The following is a 17,500-nucleotide window of genomic DNA, read 5'->3' as shown; positions in this document are numbered from 1 at the left end:
CATGTTAGATTGGTGAATACGTTTGTTTTCTTCCAATGATTATCCATTACCTATAACATGATGGCTATCCATTTGTTAGTATGTTGTCATTGCTCTGTAAAAATGTGTTTGAACTTTAGTTCTAGGTCTCAGATCCCTTAGCAAATCGATTTTGGGTCTGGTGTCTTTGGGTAACTAAGTATGCTTTTTAATGTACTTGGAATCTCTTTCAAGTAGGTTTACAGTTTAATGCAGGCTCTCCAGAAAATGGATATCTATCTCTCTCACTCGTACATCTTGTGGACTAGATCAGATATTGTTTGCTGTATTTGCCATTCTGAACTGTAACCATATTAAAAAAGAAATATCTTTCCCTCTTCAAAGTCTGCTTGACTGTCTCCTCCATACTCTGCTTCCTCATATGATCCATCTACTCTCTTCTCAAGATGCTCTTCAGGAGCTCCCCACCACCCAATTCTCAAACACAGGGCCTCCTTTGATCTCTCAGCCATAAATGTCTTCTCACTGGAAACATTGGATTTGTTACCTATTGTCCATTCTAAACCTTTAAATGTGCTGGAAGTTTGACTAAGACAGTGCTAGCTGATTAGATGTTTATCATATAAAACGACCAGAATTTAAGTTGTATTTTTTTCTATCCTTTTTTATAAACCATATCCAAAATAAATAAAATAATGTGTAGCAAATGTTTACATCCATCCTGCTGACATGGACAATTTTTAGTCTATCTTAGACCATATCTTTTCCAATTGTATTGTATGCTATTGCATGATTACACCTGGGCCGGTTGAGAAAAATGTATGTCTAATGCCATGTAACTTTGAGAAAGCATACTAAATTCTAAACGTTTAAAGTGTGCATTCAGACGTGTAATTGACTTGCATGTATGCAGTATTCTGCGCCCAAAGTTTAGTTCACTGGTCTTGACTAACACTCCCCAAGAAATTCAGTCATCTAAGATACAGTTAGGAAGCTTATTGTATATCACTGTGATTGTTCCCTGCTAGAAATAGAAATCCGTTTTATGCTCAGTCACCAGAGTAACCAGAGGAAGGCAACCATTTTTGAATTTCTTTAGGATTGAACTTCACCCTCCTAGCTTAAACATCTTATGGGTAATTCTAGAAATATTTTGTACTTCGCATCTGTATTTGCAATGGCTCCCATTAACCTCACACCCAGCTGTAGCTTACACCCACCACTGCAATGGAACATTTCTTGTATGTGTTACTGTCAGTGCTGTTTCTGTTCTCTCCAATTGCAGCTTCAGTTTACCATAATTTTCAGTGTAAGGTGCTCCCTGGCCTCCTGTGGTACAGCGCAAATTCAGTGTCTTGTCATCTTTGGATTCTTCACTCTTCACTGTAACCTGGACTGTGACTAACTTATGCCTTACAACCAATCTCTGGATCAGCATATCCTTGCTAGGAAAAAAAAGAGGAGACCTGGAAGGGCTACATATAAGTTAGTGTTAATTGTATCTGAAAGAGACTATTGGTTATAGATTCCTTACCTTAGAATTACCCCCAGGCGTCAGACTGCATCCGGAGAATTTTTCTTCAGCAATACCCCTGAGCGTCGGTAGATGGTGTCGGTCGACTCCACAACTGTCGTAGTGGTCATCGGAATGACGATGCGGTGCCCCTGGGGGCTGACGTCAGTTCTTTCTTTCTTCCGCACCAGCCTAGCGCAGATCCGGAGAGAGCTTGCCCCTTAGTCAATTTTTGACTTGACTTTTTCCCGACTTTTGTCGACGTCTTTTTTTCTGAGTCTTTGCCTCCTGGAGTGCCACCCGCTGGACTGGATTGTTACTCCTGTCACAAGCTGATGTCCTAGACGGATCCGCACTTCGTGTGCCTCTGGTCCCTAGAGTGCGACCACGACCTGAAGTCCTGCTCCGACTGTCGGGCCATTAAGCCGAAGTCTTTGCGAGAGCGTTCCCGAAAGATTTTGGAGACCCCGCAGTCGGCTCCGTGTCGCTCCCGGTCTCGCTTGAGAGGAAGGTCTTGAGACCTGTTGCAGAGCCACCACACCGCGTCCAAGTCTTCGCAATCCTCGGGTAAGTCGAAGCACAAGAAGAAGGCGAAGAAGCACCGTTGGCTCTTCACCTTCTACCTGTTGGTTGGTTGGCTGGCGCGACGTGGGACCCAGAGCGTTGTCGCTCAAAGGCTCCGTCTCTGGCGCCTGACTCTGGGGCGACTCAGCGCCTCCCCACGTTTCCTGGGAGCTGGGGCGTCCCCTGCCCAGTTTCGAATGTTCTATGAGGTCCTCCACCGTGTGTTTGGGCAGCCGGACTCCGCTGGTGCGCCTTCGGGCCCTGTGGAGCCGGTTGGGGGCCCTGTTCCTTTAATGCCGGCGGCCCTGGCGCCACAGGGTCCTTATGGATCCAGGCCTGGATCCGGATCAACGCCGTTTGACCTTTCCTGGCGACGACACCCCTAACAGTGCCACCGGCCGTCGCCGTTCCCATCCTCCCTGAGATGGACCCAGAGCCAAATCGACATCTGCCAACGTAGAATCCAACGCCGGAGGGTACTTTTGTTCCCTTGTTCGTATCAGATGTTCCCTGTCGCCCTGAGGGTGGTGATGAGGACTGGGATGGGTCGCTGGACCCTTTAACAGACCAGCAGGAGGAACCGGATGGCAGAGAGGAACTGGGTGACTCCAGTGGTCTGGATACTTCCCCAGACCTTGACATGCTTTCTCCCCTACCATGGCTACGGAGGAGGGAGCGTCCTATCCAGTGGTGGTGCATAGGGCAGCCGAGGTTTAGCGCCTGGAGGTGGCAGTCGGAACTAACCTCCTGACAGAGGTGCTTCAGCCGGCGGCAACTTACTCTGAACCCCACTTGCCCTTCAATGAAGCCCTTACAGACGTCCTTCGGGCACTTGGTCCAAACCCAGCACAGAGGCTCCTGTGAAACGGACGATCGCCCGCCGCCACCGCCCGTCTCTGGGCGATCCCATCTTCCTTACCCAACACCCTTTCCCCGAGAGCTTGGTGGTCCCAGCCTCTTCTTCTACAGGCACATTCACTTCTGCACCCCTGGATAGGGAATCCAAGAAGCTGGATCATCTTAGGAAGTGCTTGCTCTCTTCCTCCAACTTAGCGCTGCAATCCGTGAATGCCGCATGCCTCTTGGTCCACTATACCCATACAGTCTAGGATACGGTTGCGCAAGTGCTGCCTCAGTGCTCAGGAGGCCCAGGCCATTCTCGCCCAGGCAGTGGCGGATGGGAGAGATGCAGCAAAATTCACAATCCACTGTGGACTGCATACCACTGACTCTCAGGGTTGAACGATTGCCACGTCGGTAGCCCTTCGGCACTACTCCTAATTGAGGAAGTCTGTTTTTTTGGGGGATGTCCAGTCAACCTTGCTGGACATGCCCTTCGATGGCAACTGCCTTTTTGGTGACAAGGCAGACTATGCTGGAGCGCTTCAAGTTTTCTCGAGCTTCGGCCAGATCCTTGGGGCTTGCTGCGTCCTCCCGCCCACCACAGTCTGCTTTTCGTAGCTTTGGAAGGAGCACCCCACCACATCAACGCAGTCCAGCTACCACCCCACGCGAGCTGCCCAGCCTCTGTGTGGCCGCGCACATGAGACCCAGCAACGTGGGTCTGGGAACCAGGGGGCAGGCCAGTCCACCCCCCCCCCTCCCTCTTCCCTACAGCAGCCTCCAAACACTCCTAGTGTGACCTTTCAGGCCCATCAGCGGCCAGTGGGTGGCAGAATCTGCCATCACCTCCCCCACTGGCAATTTATCATGTCAGACAAGTGGGTTTTGCATATGCTCCCAAGGGGCTTCTCCCTCCCCTTCAAGACTACCCCTCCCTCCACGCCACCTTCTTTTGATGCATGTCGGAGGATCATTTGGCACTTCTCTGCCATGATGTCTCAGCTCTCTTGCTAAGGGAGCTATCAAGAGGGTTCATGTGCCAAAAGTAGGTCGTTGTTGCTATTCCCTCTACTTTCTGGTGCGCAAGAAGGATAAAGGCCTGCGTCCTATCCTAGACCTCGGGGCCCTCAGCTGCTTCCTCTGGAAGGAGAAGTTCAAAATGCTAACCATGGCTCAGGTCCTCTCTGCCCTCGACCCTGGAGACTGGATGGTGGCTTTGGACTTGCAGGACACTTGTTTTCACATGCCCGTCCTTCCAGCCCACAGATGTTACCTGTGGTTCACAGTAGGCCATGAGCATTTTTACTTCACCGGGCTCCACTTCGGCCTTACAAGTGCCCCTCGGGTGTTCACGAAAGTGATGGCGGTGGTCGCAGCTCATCTGCGCAGATCAGGGGTTCCATTCTTCCCCTATCTCGACGACTGGCTGTTGAAGGCGGGCTCGCCCCATGCTGTTACACCCCACCTCCAGACTACGGCAGACTCATGTAGTTGCTGGGGTTCACTATCTACCTGCCGAAGTTACACCCGACTCCCTCTGTCACTCCTTCATCGGAGCTGTTCAGGACACAGTGCCGTTTCGGGCCTATCCTCCCGAGCAGCGAGTCTGGGATATTCTGGCTATGATGCCGATGTTTCAGCCTCTACCCCAGATTTCGGTGATAATGACCCTGAGGTTACTGGACCTCATGGCCTCCTGCATCCTGCTAGTAGATCATGCCAGATGGCATATGCGGGCTCTGCAGTGGGACCTGAAGTTCCAGTGGGCGCAGCATCAGGGGAGTCTTTCCGACTATGTCCAGATCTCAGAGGGAACTACGCTACAATACAGTGGTGGTTAACGAACCAAGATTGGGTCAGAGGCAGATCCCTCTGCCTTCCCCAACATGAACTCAGTGGTGACCGATGCATCACTCCTGGGAAGGGGTGGCCACTTGGGAGAGGTGGAGATCAGAGGAGTCTGGTCTCAGGCGGAGTCTGGGCTTCACATCAACTTGTTGGAGTTCCGAGCAGTGCCGGTGTTCAGACAACACCACCGCCATGTGGTACTGCAACAAACCAGGCGGGTGGGGTCGTGGACCCTTTGTCAAGAGGCCCTTCGCCCTTGGACATGGCTGGAACATCAGGGCATGACCCTGGTGGTTCGACACCTGGCAGGTTCTCTGAAAGCCAGAGCAGACAAACTCAGCCGCCGGTGTCTGCTGGATCACGAATGGCATCTTCACTCAGAGGTGGTGCAAAGTCTCTTTCAGCAGTGGGGAGAGCCTTGGTTAGAAGTGTTCGATACCGAAGAGAACTCTCAATGTCAGCAGGTATGCGCATTGGAGTTTCCAAGGCGGCACTTGGCTACAATTTTCGTCACGGGTGGTGTTGCTGCCTCCTGTACACCTTTCCACCGGTACCACTTCAGTGCTGATGAAGATCAAGTGTGACTGGACCAAAGTCATTCTTGTGGTACTGGACTGGGCACAAAGAGTCTGGTACCCCGAGCTCCTGAGCATGACCATCGATCCTCTGATCAGACTGCCCCTTCAGGAGGATTTTCTGTCACAGCAGCAGGGGACGGTCCTCCACCTGAACCTGTCCAGCCTCCACCTCCTTGCATGGAGATTGAGCGGCGGCAGTTGATAGATTTTCACCTTTCTCCCGAAATCTGTAATGTCATCTTGGCAGCCAGGTGTCCCTTAACTAAGACGGTATACGCTTGTCGATGGAACAAGTTTGTGGCATGGTGCACAGCAAAGGCTGTGGATCCTCTTTCTGCTCCTCTCTGAGGTTCTTTTGTTCCTTCTTTCTTTGGCTCAGCAGGGCTCTGCTCTGGGCACTCTCAAAGGCTATGTGGCAGCCATTTCTGCTTTTCTTTGGCTACCAGATCAGTCTTCTTTGTTCAAGTTCCCTATTGTAAGTAGGTTCTTTAAAGGCATTATTTATCTCTTTCCCACTCCTTTTATAATGCCTCAGTGAGACTTGAACCTTGTTTTGACTTACCTTATTTGTGCTCCCTTCGAGGCTCTTCACAATTGTCTTCTTAGGCTTCTCACTCTTAAGACTGCCTTTCTTGTTGCCATCACCTCTTCTCGCTGAGTCGCTCGAGCGGGTGTTCAATGACCGTTAACTCCACGCCTGACTCTATCTGACCCCAAGATGGCGGCTCGCACCTCTTTCGAGCAGTTGACTGGCGGATGTCCTGACGTAATGCTTGTAATCTGGGGCACGGACTGTCAGCTAGCACCCTCTAAGCAAGGAGGCTTGTGAAATCCTGCGCCTCCCGGATGTATATATGCCCACACTCAGCCCAGCAGTACTCAGCCTGGCCGGACCAGCTAGTCTGGTCTATTGAAGCAAAATTAGGTCGAAATGGACGTTTCTGGGGAAATATGACACCAATTTTCTTCTAATGGCCACCATGAGTGGGCCCCTTTCCAAAGCACTCCTTCTCCCCTTGTTGGGGAGGGATCCAGCATTTATGCCCTGGAGTCTGAGACCCCTCTGGGAGAGTCCACAGCGACAAGGGAGTCTCACACAGCGGTGGCCTGGGTTCTTACCCCATTACCGCTGGGAGCACAGCACCGTACACCGTGACCGGCGCGCTTGATGGTACCTTTTGGACTATACCCCCTTAGGCGGAAATTATAACCAATCTGTATGTACTGCGGTGCCCGAGCAACCTTTGGCCGATGACCAGTGGAGCTGTCCCACGCAGCTATAGAGGAGTTTGGCTCCGTTTCACCCCTCGGCCGTCACCTACCCAGCCGGACGTCGCACACTGTTTTTCCTAGTCTCCCCGTTGTGTATCCTATACCCTTCCCCTCCTCCCCTCCCCCCCCATTGTTCTCCTCTACCTCCCCTATTCCTTCCCTCTCTCCCCTATTCTTCTCTCCCCTTGCCTATTTTTTCCTCATGTTCATGCTGTGCTCTTGTACTCCAGTAATTCCTGCAACTAAGCTCCAGTAACTTATGTAACTTTGTAACCATGTTCTGAAACAATGTTTATTCCTCATGTAAAGTGCTCTGTGACCTCCAGGTCTAGTCAGCGCTATATAAAACTCAATAAATAAAATAAAGAGTGAGTGAGCTTCAGGCTCTTCTAAGCCCCCTTTCTTCTCGGTCCATCAGGACAAAGTGGTGCTTCGTACGAGGCCCTCGTTTCTGCCTAAAGTTGTCACTCAGTTTCACATCGGACAGCATATTACACTGCCCACCTTTTTCCTGCCTCCGCACCCTTCCAAGGAGGAGGAGAGACTTACCGTCTGGACCAGACATGTGTGTTTTTCTACCTTAACTGCACGAAAGATTTTAGGGTGGACGATCAACTCTTCGTTGGCTATGTGGGTGCCAAGAAAGGTCGGACTGCAAAAACTACCATCTCTCGATGGGTCGTCCTTTGTAGCAAAATTTGTTACACTTTGTCTAAAAAAGAGCTTCCAGTGGGGCTGCGAGCTCATTCCACTAGAGCTACAGCTGCAACTACTGCTTTGTCTTTTGGAGTTCCACTCATTGACATCTGCCAGGCGGCCACGTGGGCTTCTATGCACACATTCACCAGACATTACTACCTGTATAGTCCAGTCTGAAGAGACTGCTTCTTTGCCCGTTCTGTCCTCCAGGATTTTCTGATGTGAACTTGGTTCGCAGACCCTCCTCGGGTTGGTATTGCTGGGGTATCTATTCTAAGGTAATGAATCTATAACTAATAGTCTCTTCCAGATGAACAAGTTACTTAACTTCGGTAATGATGTATCTGTAAGAGACCTGTATTAGTTACAGAATCCTTACCGCCACACCCATCCTCCCCGCTCTGCGAACTGGCTTCTAGGGATAGGTACTCCCTTGCATGGCGCACCAGTGATCAGTGTCTTTCATGGCTCTGCGTTTCTGGCGTGGAAAGTCGTGTCAGTACTGATGTCTGCGCGCAGGGGTGGCATCTAAGTAGGCACCGCAACATCATCCCGGCCACCACGACGCCGACGACGTATGTAGGGTCGAAAGATGCCACCTACCAATGCGCAGGGGTATTGCTGAAGAAAAATTATCCGCAGCCAGTCTGACACCTGGGTGTAATTCTATGATGAGGAATCTAGAACTAACATATGTCTCTTACAGATACATTGTTACCGAAGGTAAGTAACTTGTTCTGACCTTTCTTTCTAATTTTTAATTGGTATGTTTGTGTTTCCAACCACATTAAACCACCTATATTAAAGCAACATGTGCATTGAGAAAAATTGTTGTTGCAAGCATTTCAATCAATATAAATCTATTACAATATATGGGGCAACTCTCGTAGACGGACGTTATAAGTCCCACCACCCTGATTATTCATCTTTGTCATTTTAAATTCTTAAACTCTGCCCCCCACACCCCAAAATGGCCCTTCACGGGGACCCCCCCCAAGTGACTAAGTCATCTGTAACTCATCTTGTTGGGTAAGCTTCATATGTTGTCAGCCATCCATTGCCCCTTCCACTCAATCTTTCTTCCAATGCCTAATATCAGGGGGCTTGAGAAGCCACCCAGTGTATGGCAATGCATTGTCTCACCAGGACCATTCCCAGGGCAATCAGTCTAACTTTTTTTTTTTTCTGTTGCGAAACAATAAACACATTTTTATAGGACCCTCCAAGTCCAGCTCTGCAGCTTGGGCTAAGGCTTGTATCACTTCCTCCCCAGAAGCCCACAATCAGGCCTCCTATGTCATATGAAGAAAGACTGTGGCCTAGCAGTTTACACCTTTAAAAGTTTTTTAGGCCTCATGATCGTTCTGTGTAATTAGTGAAACTGTATAAGTTGTAAGCTTCCATAAAGACACCCAGCAATCTCTTCAGTACTGTGGAGGGCCTAATAGAGCTCAACTGGGAGCCCTATCTGCTCCGAGTGTCCTACCGCCCGTCTCTTCCTCCAGCACCTCTACAAGTTCCTCTAATTCCAGTAGACATAGCTGTGCCATTGTTTGGCAGTGTATTGATAGATCTGTTGCCTGCAGGTACTAATTTAGGCCTGACTCTGACACAACCTGGGGCTGGGCAAATCCCATCAGCAGGTATTCTGTTCAAGCTTAGATTATTTGGTAACTAGCCATGATTACCCCAGCCCCCCTACACAGTCAGTCAAATTTGCTTTATTCGACGATTGTCATAAAAGCATACAAAATTTAGATATAAATACAAAAAGGAAAAACATGTTAAGATAGTTTAAAAAGAATAAATAATATTACAACATAATTCATAATTCAAGGGTTTAGACAATCTGCCCACCCAACAATTTACTCCTTATCACCCAGGCCCTCCCAAGGAATTTAGCAACAGCTATATAAATACATGGAATTTCAGTCGAACGTAAAATTCTAACTGCTACTTTAGCATTCCTAGTGCCCAGCTGTCGACACATTGGTTTTATCCAAGCCCGTCGCGGGATTACATATGATGGGCATTGAAACAAAAGATGGTTAATTGATTCGGTAGATGCCAAACAACCCGGACAGTTAAGTAGGTTTCCCGAAGACCATCTAGATGTAAATTCTCTAACTGGAAGACTACCAACTCTAAATTGGAAGTAAAGCTTCCTATCCAAAGAATTAGTAATATCATCCCAGAAAGTTGCCTGGGAAATAGAGTCCTTAAAATCGAGAAATACACCTGTTACTGAAAGTGGGGCTGTACTTCTATAAACTCGAATAGCCACCATTTCCCAATATAAGACCTTCAATACTTGTTTTGACGGAAACCTGGCATTTTCTGGGTCCTCCCACAGATCTTTTAGACCCAACTCTTTAAGCATCTCATCCTATGGAGCTACTTAACTTTGTGGAAGGTATCGATCTTAATTACGTCCATAAGGCCAAGAGCAAAGAGCCCAAGTTCCGGAGTAACCCATAATCGACGCCAGTATAAAACTGGGCGAAACGAGGCAATTAATGCTATTGGTCTCATTCCTAGATCATAAAACAAAGCGCACAGGGGAGTACTCTGTGGTAATCTAGTTAGATTACGTAAAAATCTATTTTCTGAAGTAGACATTTTATGTAGATTCTCAAATCCCCAAAGCTCAACTCCATAGAGCGCTGCACCAACCACTTTTCCATCGTACACACGGACTACCGGGTCGATTGGTTTCGTCAAAGATTTAGTGTGTTCTTTACTCAGCGCACCAGAGAGTTGAGAATGTTTTAAGAGTTGCCAGTTCTACCTGCTTCTTCCAGCGTAGGTCATGTTGGATACAAATACCTAAATAAATAAAATCTTGAACTTGATCGAGTGGCAGATTATTCATGAATATCTTACCCTTGAAAGATTTGGACTGATTAAAAGACCTACATTTTTAGATTTTAAAACATTTATTTCTAGCCCACGAGCTGAACAAACGTCCTCAAAAATACTTAAAGATTTCTGGAGGCCGCTCTGGGTTTTAGCTATAATCAAGCTATCGTCGGCAAACATTAAAATAGGAATTTTAGCACCTGCCAATATAGGGGCATCTACGCTTGCATCAATTAACAATTTAGCCACATCATTGATGTACATAGAAAATAAAGTTGGCACAAGAACACAGCCTTGTCTAACCCCCTTCTGTATAGGGAACTGAGTGGTCACTTGTCCTACACCGCCCCACCTGATTTGTGCAAAATTGTCCAAATGGAGTCTAATAATTAGAGAGAGTAATGAAGATGGCATACCCATTTTGTCTAGGACAGCCCATAGAGCTACCCGAGGGACAAGATCAAACGCTGCCCTTGGATCAATAAAGGCAGCATATAGGCTGCCCCCTCCTAAAAGTATGGTCTTCCAGTGGAGCATAGCAAAATGCAACACCTGGTCGATGGTACTTATTCGAGCTCTAAATCCTGCTTGCAAATGGAAAAGGGTTAGATGTTCAGAGGCCCAGTCCAACACTTTATTCAAAATCAACCTAACCAAGATTTTTTGTGTGGTATCCATCAAACTAATTGGTCGATAGTTACCAGGGAGGGACTTATTCCCTTTCTTAAACACCGGAATAATTTCGGCGCATTTCCAGGAAATGGGTATCGGGGCGCCTCTAGCAATCAGATTAGCTAAAACTAATATATACTTTCCCCAGGATTTACTATTACTAAAATATTGGCTTGAACTCCATCCATACCAGGCGCCCTGCCTGGGACCATAAGTTTTAGAGCATTGTCGACATCACCCAAAGTAAAAGCTTCCTCATAAAACACAAGTTGGAACTCGGGGGTACTGCTCAGACGCTCTCCTATGGCATAAAGGGACTCGAAATATTCAACCCATGCTTCTTGCGATACCCAATTTTGGGGTTTGTCAGGATTACCCCCACTCCCCTCTTAAAAACTGCCCAGAAGCGTCTAGAATCATGTTGGGCACCTGCTTCCCTAAGTTCCTGCCATCTTTGGTCATCCCACGCTCGTTTGGATTTTAGTACTACTTCCTTATAGGCATACCTTGCAGAGCGAACACAGGAACTTGCGCCACTTTTAAGGGCATACCCAGGTTCAAACGAGCCTCTCTACACTCTGGGGTGTACCAGCGTGGAGAAGAATCGCGCTTATTCATGTTTGGTTTACATGGCCTCACAAAAATATCTCTGAGTTTTAGGAAAATGGATTCGTGGATCATTATCCCAGTCGTGCGGGATAGATCTAGGGCACTCTTTTTATACTCTGCCCCTAATTCCTCTGTAGCAAGATTTAGGCTGCTTGAAATAAAATTAAGATCTTATTTACTTTGGGCTATTTTCGCCCATCTAACATGGCGCATATCATTCGCAATGACTGTATCTTGTTGAATCTGAGCAGACCAGTCATGGCAGTCAATAGGGTTCACCCAAAACAAAAGTGACAAAGAAAGAGGATTATGATCACTCTCCAGTCTATCGATAACCATCATGCCTCTCAGGTCTGCCCACAAATCAAGGGATATTAAAATATAATCGATTCTACTGGCACGTAGGCCACTCTTAAAAGTATTGGACCCTACTTTGTCTTGCTCAGACCTGCCATTTGTTGCTCGAAGCCCCTTATTTAAACAAAGGGCATTAATCTGAATTGTCACTTCAGACCAACGATTGACAGGCTCAAGGTCTAATTTTGGTATACCCCATAGACGGTCTTCCTCATCCGAAACACTCCAGTTGGCGCCAAATAGGGGTTCAAATGTAGTGTTGAAATCTCCTCCAACAATTACCTGGGAGTGCTGAGAATAAAGAAGCACAAGTTCCTCGAGACAAACTATGGTATCAGACTTCTTGCCACCAGTGCTTCTAGCATAAACATTATAAATGTCTAATGATTTCCCATTTTTAAACTTGACATTAAGGAGCTGGATATCCGGATGTAAAGTAGAGAACTCCTTGACCGTAGTGCCAAGGACCTGCTTAATCCAAACAGTAAGACCGCCTGAAGGGCGCCCTTTTTTACCCTTCTCTGCCAAGACATTAAAATTCAAGAACTCCGGAAAATACTGGGCCTCGAGAAGCCAAGTCTCCTGGAATAAACAAACATCATAGAGATTGATAAACGATGCCCAATCAGGGTCGTTAGTCTTTGATTTTAGACCTGCAATATTCCAAGATAAGAGCGTCCCATACTCTGGATGAATTACACTACCTTCCTGTTGGACCTCCGGGATACTATACGATTGGGGTGTCCTCTCCAATTCCATTGAAAAACCATGAGATTCGATGCTATCAATGGTACCTTGCTCAAACAATATTTAGGGTTTTGGCAGTCGCCAAGGGGCAAACTACAGAGTCATCTACAGCACTTTTACTGCACAGTCAGTCATTTTGTTCTAAACACCAGTCACCCATAGACTGAGTGTAAGGAGCGTCTGCCCATGATAACCGAAAGGGAGTAGACCTAGTTTGTATTGCAGAACAATCCGGGGAGCAGCTCCTAAACTCAAGATTAATCAAATTCCCTGCAATACTAGCATCAGTGAAGCCTACCTCTATATAATCCACCTCACTTCCACCCTGTGAGATCCTTCTAACTCCAGCAATGTCAGCTCTGATCACCGAGCGACAGCCCCTCACGTGTCTGATCCAGTGTATTACTTTATTAGACAGGGATTCACTGGTTTCATAGTCAGACCCAGAATGCAATCTAGGGACATTCACCATGTATATTTTGTGTGGGTGAGGCGTACAAGTATTTGGTTCGTGTTCTAAATCTCCTTGAGTGCTACCCCCAGGGTAAGTTCCAGGTCTCGCATTATCAGAAGGTGGGCTTCCTTCTTGCTTCTTGGCCGGGTAATTACCTACGGGTACTCTACTATCACGTCCTACATTTCTCGGGGCACGATCAAAAGATTGATCAGCCCTCGACAATTTTAAGAGTCTAGACTGTTTACTTAATGAGTTTTGCTCTTTAGTTAAGTTATTCCTACTAATATTAGGGGACTCACTATGCCTGTCTGCCACTGTTGATAGCACTTTATTCAGACCCCCACCATGCATGGATACCTTGTTAGCAGGGTGAGTACCAGAGCCCAGGTTAGTTTCTTCAAGCTTCTTAACAATAACAGTTAGGATTTCGATTTTACTTTGCATAGACTCTATCAAGGAACAAAGATTTTTCACCACAATCGGTAGAGATTTCAAATCACTAGCACTTGTTTCTAAAGCTAGAAGACCATCAGTAGAATTTGTAGTACAACTACCCTCTGATACAATCGCCTCCGGAGTTAAGACTGAGGGAACTGAAAGGGGCAGTGCAGGATTAAAAGTATCAGTACCAATTTCTCCCAAAATTGAGAACCTATTGTTACAAACAATTTTTGCCAATTGGTTAGCCACAGGAAAAATGGCATTTGGGGAAAGAGAGACATGCTCCTCATCAGAAATAATGTCTGGAGCCCTACAAGCAGACTCTTTACTGGACACCCCTGCACTCTGGTCCTCACCACTTTTTTTTAGTGAGAAACATGTCCGGAACAACAACCGAACCTCTGGTAGCCTCCCTCCTCCCGCCTGCAGTAGACGTAGAAGGGGTATTAAGCAGCTCCCCACACTCCTCAATTATATTGTCAATACGGTCCATCACACAGTTTCCACCTGCATGCAAGCGTTTTTTCTTAGCTTTGTTCTTCCTCAATTTGCTCTTCCCAGGTGCAATGCTAGTTAGCTCAGAGTCACCCTCCAGGTCTTGAAATGTTCCCAGTCAATACACACAGCACTTTCGTGGCTCAATGTCGGGGGGGGGTAGCCCGGCCCGACCCTGGTCGACCCCTGACGGCCACAGATGGCCCGCCCTTTGCCCGGGCTTAGCCCGGCCCTGCCCGCGCGCTGTTCCCGCGACGCGAGAGGTGAGCTTACATTTAAAGCGCCTCCAGGCGCGTGAGCTACGTTTCCGGGTTCCGCCTTCCGGCGCTTAGGAGCCTGGGAAATGGAGCTCCCTCCGCACGGCGGCCGCAGTGGTTGAAAATGCGGCGGCGGGAGGAGGGAGAGAGGGCAACAGCAAACAGGACGGCTACAGGAGAACACAGGTAGGTACTAGGTCCCAAAGATGGCCACGGACCAGCTTAGGCGCCCGCTCCACCGGAGGTGAGCTGAGATTTAAAGCGCCTTCAGGCGCGTGAGCTACGTTTCCGGGTTCCGCCTTCCGGCGCTTAGGAGCCTGGGAAATGGTGTTCCCTCCGCACGGCGGCCGCGGTGTTTGAAAATGCGGCGGGAGGGAGAGGGGGCAACAGCAAACAGGACGGCCACAGGAGAACACAGGTAGGTACTAGGTCCCCGCTACACACCCACCCCATGTTAGGACAGTATTGTTGTATGGAGTTTTTCCATTTTTAGCAACCACTTCCGCAGTCTCCCAGATGTTTCCCTCCCGAAATAGCCTCTGCTTGCATTGTGTGTGTTTGTGTTTTACCAGTCTGGACCATGTGTCCTCGTCCTGCCTGGTTAGCTCAATGAGCTGTTGACACCTGTGTGGTTGTCCACTTGTGCCTGTTCTAAGTCGTTTAGTTTCCGCTCCATTTGCCACCAAAAACCTGTGTCATAATAAGGGCCACTATAATTATGTGACAGACGCGGGCCAAATTATGCGTCGGGGTTGAGTAAATTATGCAGCAAGAAAGGTCACCTTATGCAGACATTTTGTGATGATATTACTTACGTTATAATTTTTAAGCATTTAACACTGTCTGGGCATTAGTTGTGCCTTATTAGTAACAGTTTGACACCCAACTAGAACAATAAGTTACAGAAGGGTGACCGGTCAACCTGTGCAAAGGGTCTTCCACTATATGACAACACTTGTCGCTGCATTTTTACTACTTTTTTAACCAGTTGAGCCACAAACAATAATTATTTTTTTTATCTGCATTTTATGCAGCAGCTGATAGATTATGCGGCTAATCTACAATTATGTGAAAATTGCTGGGCCGCATAATTCCAGTGACTCAGGTCATAATACTCCTCTCAGAGCTACTTTGTATGCCTCCCTCTCCGTTGCCCTGCTGTCTGTTTTTTTTCTTTTCAGGAGAATCCTGCTTCAACAATGTGGTTACTATAGTGGCATTTTGGTCCTAACCCACCCAGCTATTGTGAGGCGTAGTGGTCCGATAAATATCGGTTTGGCAACAGTGTTTTTGTAGGTTTATATCCTCACTCTGAACCACTATTTGGAGCATAAGTGTTCACCAGGCAGGTATCAAACCTAACCAGTCCTTGAACAACGATCAAGTATCTATCTTGGGGTCTGAATGTACAATCGTCTTAGCAAATGGGAACCTAGCCACTATCCAGGTCACCACCCATCTTGCATAATGAGAGAATATGGCTGTGAACATGTTCTCCCCTCCAACTCTTTCCCAGTTTCACCACTTCAGATTTGAGCTGGTGTGTTTTCTGCAACATGACAAATTGTGCTTTATATCTGTGCTGACGGGAATAGGCTCTAACATTTGGGGCAGCCATTAAGACCCCGGGCATTTTATGTTATTGGCCCCATAGCTATGATCTCAATTGATGTGTAGAGCAAGCTGCAGTTGGGTTGGCCTTGGCTAACAGCCCCTGCTTCTGCAGCTCTTGCCAAGATACTTTTGGCGCCCCCTGTCTCGGCAATCCACAATGGACCCTGCAGTTGTTCATACATATGAGAACAAAACCTAATGTTCGAGGCATATGAGCTGCAGATCACACACTTAGGATAAGATCGCCATCTGGTGTTGGGCTCGGATGATTGCAGGTTGATGTTGTCTTCGGAAGAAGCCTTTTGGTCACGAGATAGGTGACTCCTCCTCTGGACAACAGTGCGCATGGGCATCCGCTCCATCCTCAGATTGTTTTTTTCCGCCATTGGGTTCGGATGACCTTTCCACTCCGGCTGAAAACTTCTGAAAATCCAGCTTTCGAAACCAACAACCTCTACAACTCTACGTCGAAATCCAATCGGACCGGTTCCGGATACGGCTCATGGAAAGGACACCTTTTAAAAAATGCCCCCAATGTGGAGCAAAGTTCCCCCACAGTGACCACCACGAGGTCTGCAACCTGTGCCTCTCGCCGGAACATAACGAATCCAACTGTCCAGCCTGCGCCGCATTCCGTTCCAAGAAAACCATCCGGGACCGAAGAGCTCGATGCCATATCATGGCCAGACCAGCTCCAGAACCAGAGGACATCTTTGCCCAGGATGTCCCGGAAGACGATTCCGAAGAACTCCAAATCGTATCCGAAGCGGACGATTCTGATGACCTCATCACTCCGGGGCACCAGTACCCCTACCCCAACCCCCCCAAAAAAGACATTGGTCAAGACTCCACCTGCTGGCCCCAGTCGCGACCGAAAATCGTCTTCAGAAGCCCCGCCTTCGGGCCCGGCTCCGAAGAAATATAAGCCTGCAGGTGGCTCGGGCTCGAGCAAACCACATGTTATTGTGCCCACAATACCTTCGGCACCGAAGACTCAACTCTCGGCACCGAAGCAGGCTCCGAGACCATCGAGGTCGAAATCTCCACCGGCACCAAAACGTTCTTCGGCACCGAAATCTCCGCCGGCACCGAAAAGTTCTTCGGCACCAAAACCATCCTCGGGACCGAAAAAAGTCCACAGAGACTCTACCGATCACCCAAAACATAGATCGGAACCGAAAAAGTCGGCACCAAAGCCACTTTCGCACAATGAAGAACTTTTTCGCCCGGATCCCACGCAAAAAAGGATTTACATCAATCCAAAAAACGGACATGTCACCGCTGTGCCATACAAGAAAAGGAAGCTGGATACAACACCTCCTCCAGCTCCCATAAAGAAGAAGGACTTTGCCACCTCACCCATTCGTCCTTCCTCTCCTATATCACCTCTCATCCCACCCACTCTGCCCCCACCTCCTCCTCCTCTACCATCTCCTTCACATACACCACCTCCACAGGATGATGATGATGATTTAGGGGGAGGGGGAGACCCGGATGACCTTAATGATCCTAATGATCCTTTCACACTCCCGGATACGGCACCCTTAGATGACTGGGCATTCCCTTTACCTGACATCCCTGATCCCACTACATACCCCTCCAAACCCTCCCCACCTGATGACCACCTAGGGTTTGGGCAGCTGATAAACAGGGCGGCACTGTCCCATGGCGTCACCATGCACTCAGATACACCTGA

The 17,500-nt window shown here is 48.0% G+C and overlaps 1 protein-coding gene across 1 annotated transcript in view; it reads left to right on the top strand.

The window, feature by feature from the left end:
* The window catches only part of NUP43 (nucleoporin 43), a 203,009-nt gene that overhangs the window by 93,880 nt on the left and 91,629 nt on the right, over positions 1–17,500 (top strand). The gene's annotated exons all lie outside the window — the stretch shown is intronic.

Source organism: Triturus cristatus, chromosome 6 (genome assembly GCF_964204655.1).
Source record: "Triturus cristatus chromosome 6, aTriCri1.1, whole genome shotgun sequence".
Lineage (NCBI taxonomy): Eukaryota > Metazoa > Chordata > Amphibia > Caudata > Salamandridae > Triturus > Triturus cristatus.
This window is presented reverse-complemented; position numbering and strand designations above follow the sequence as displayed.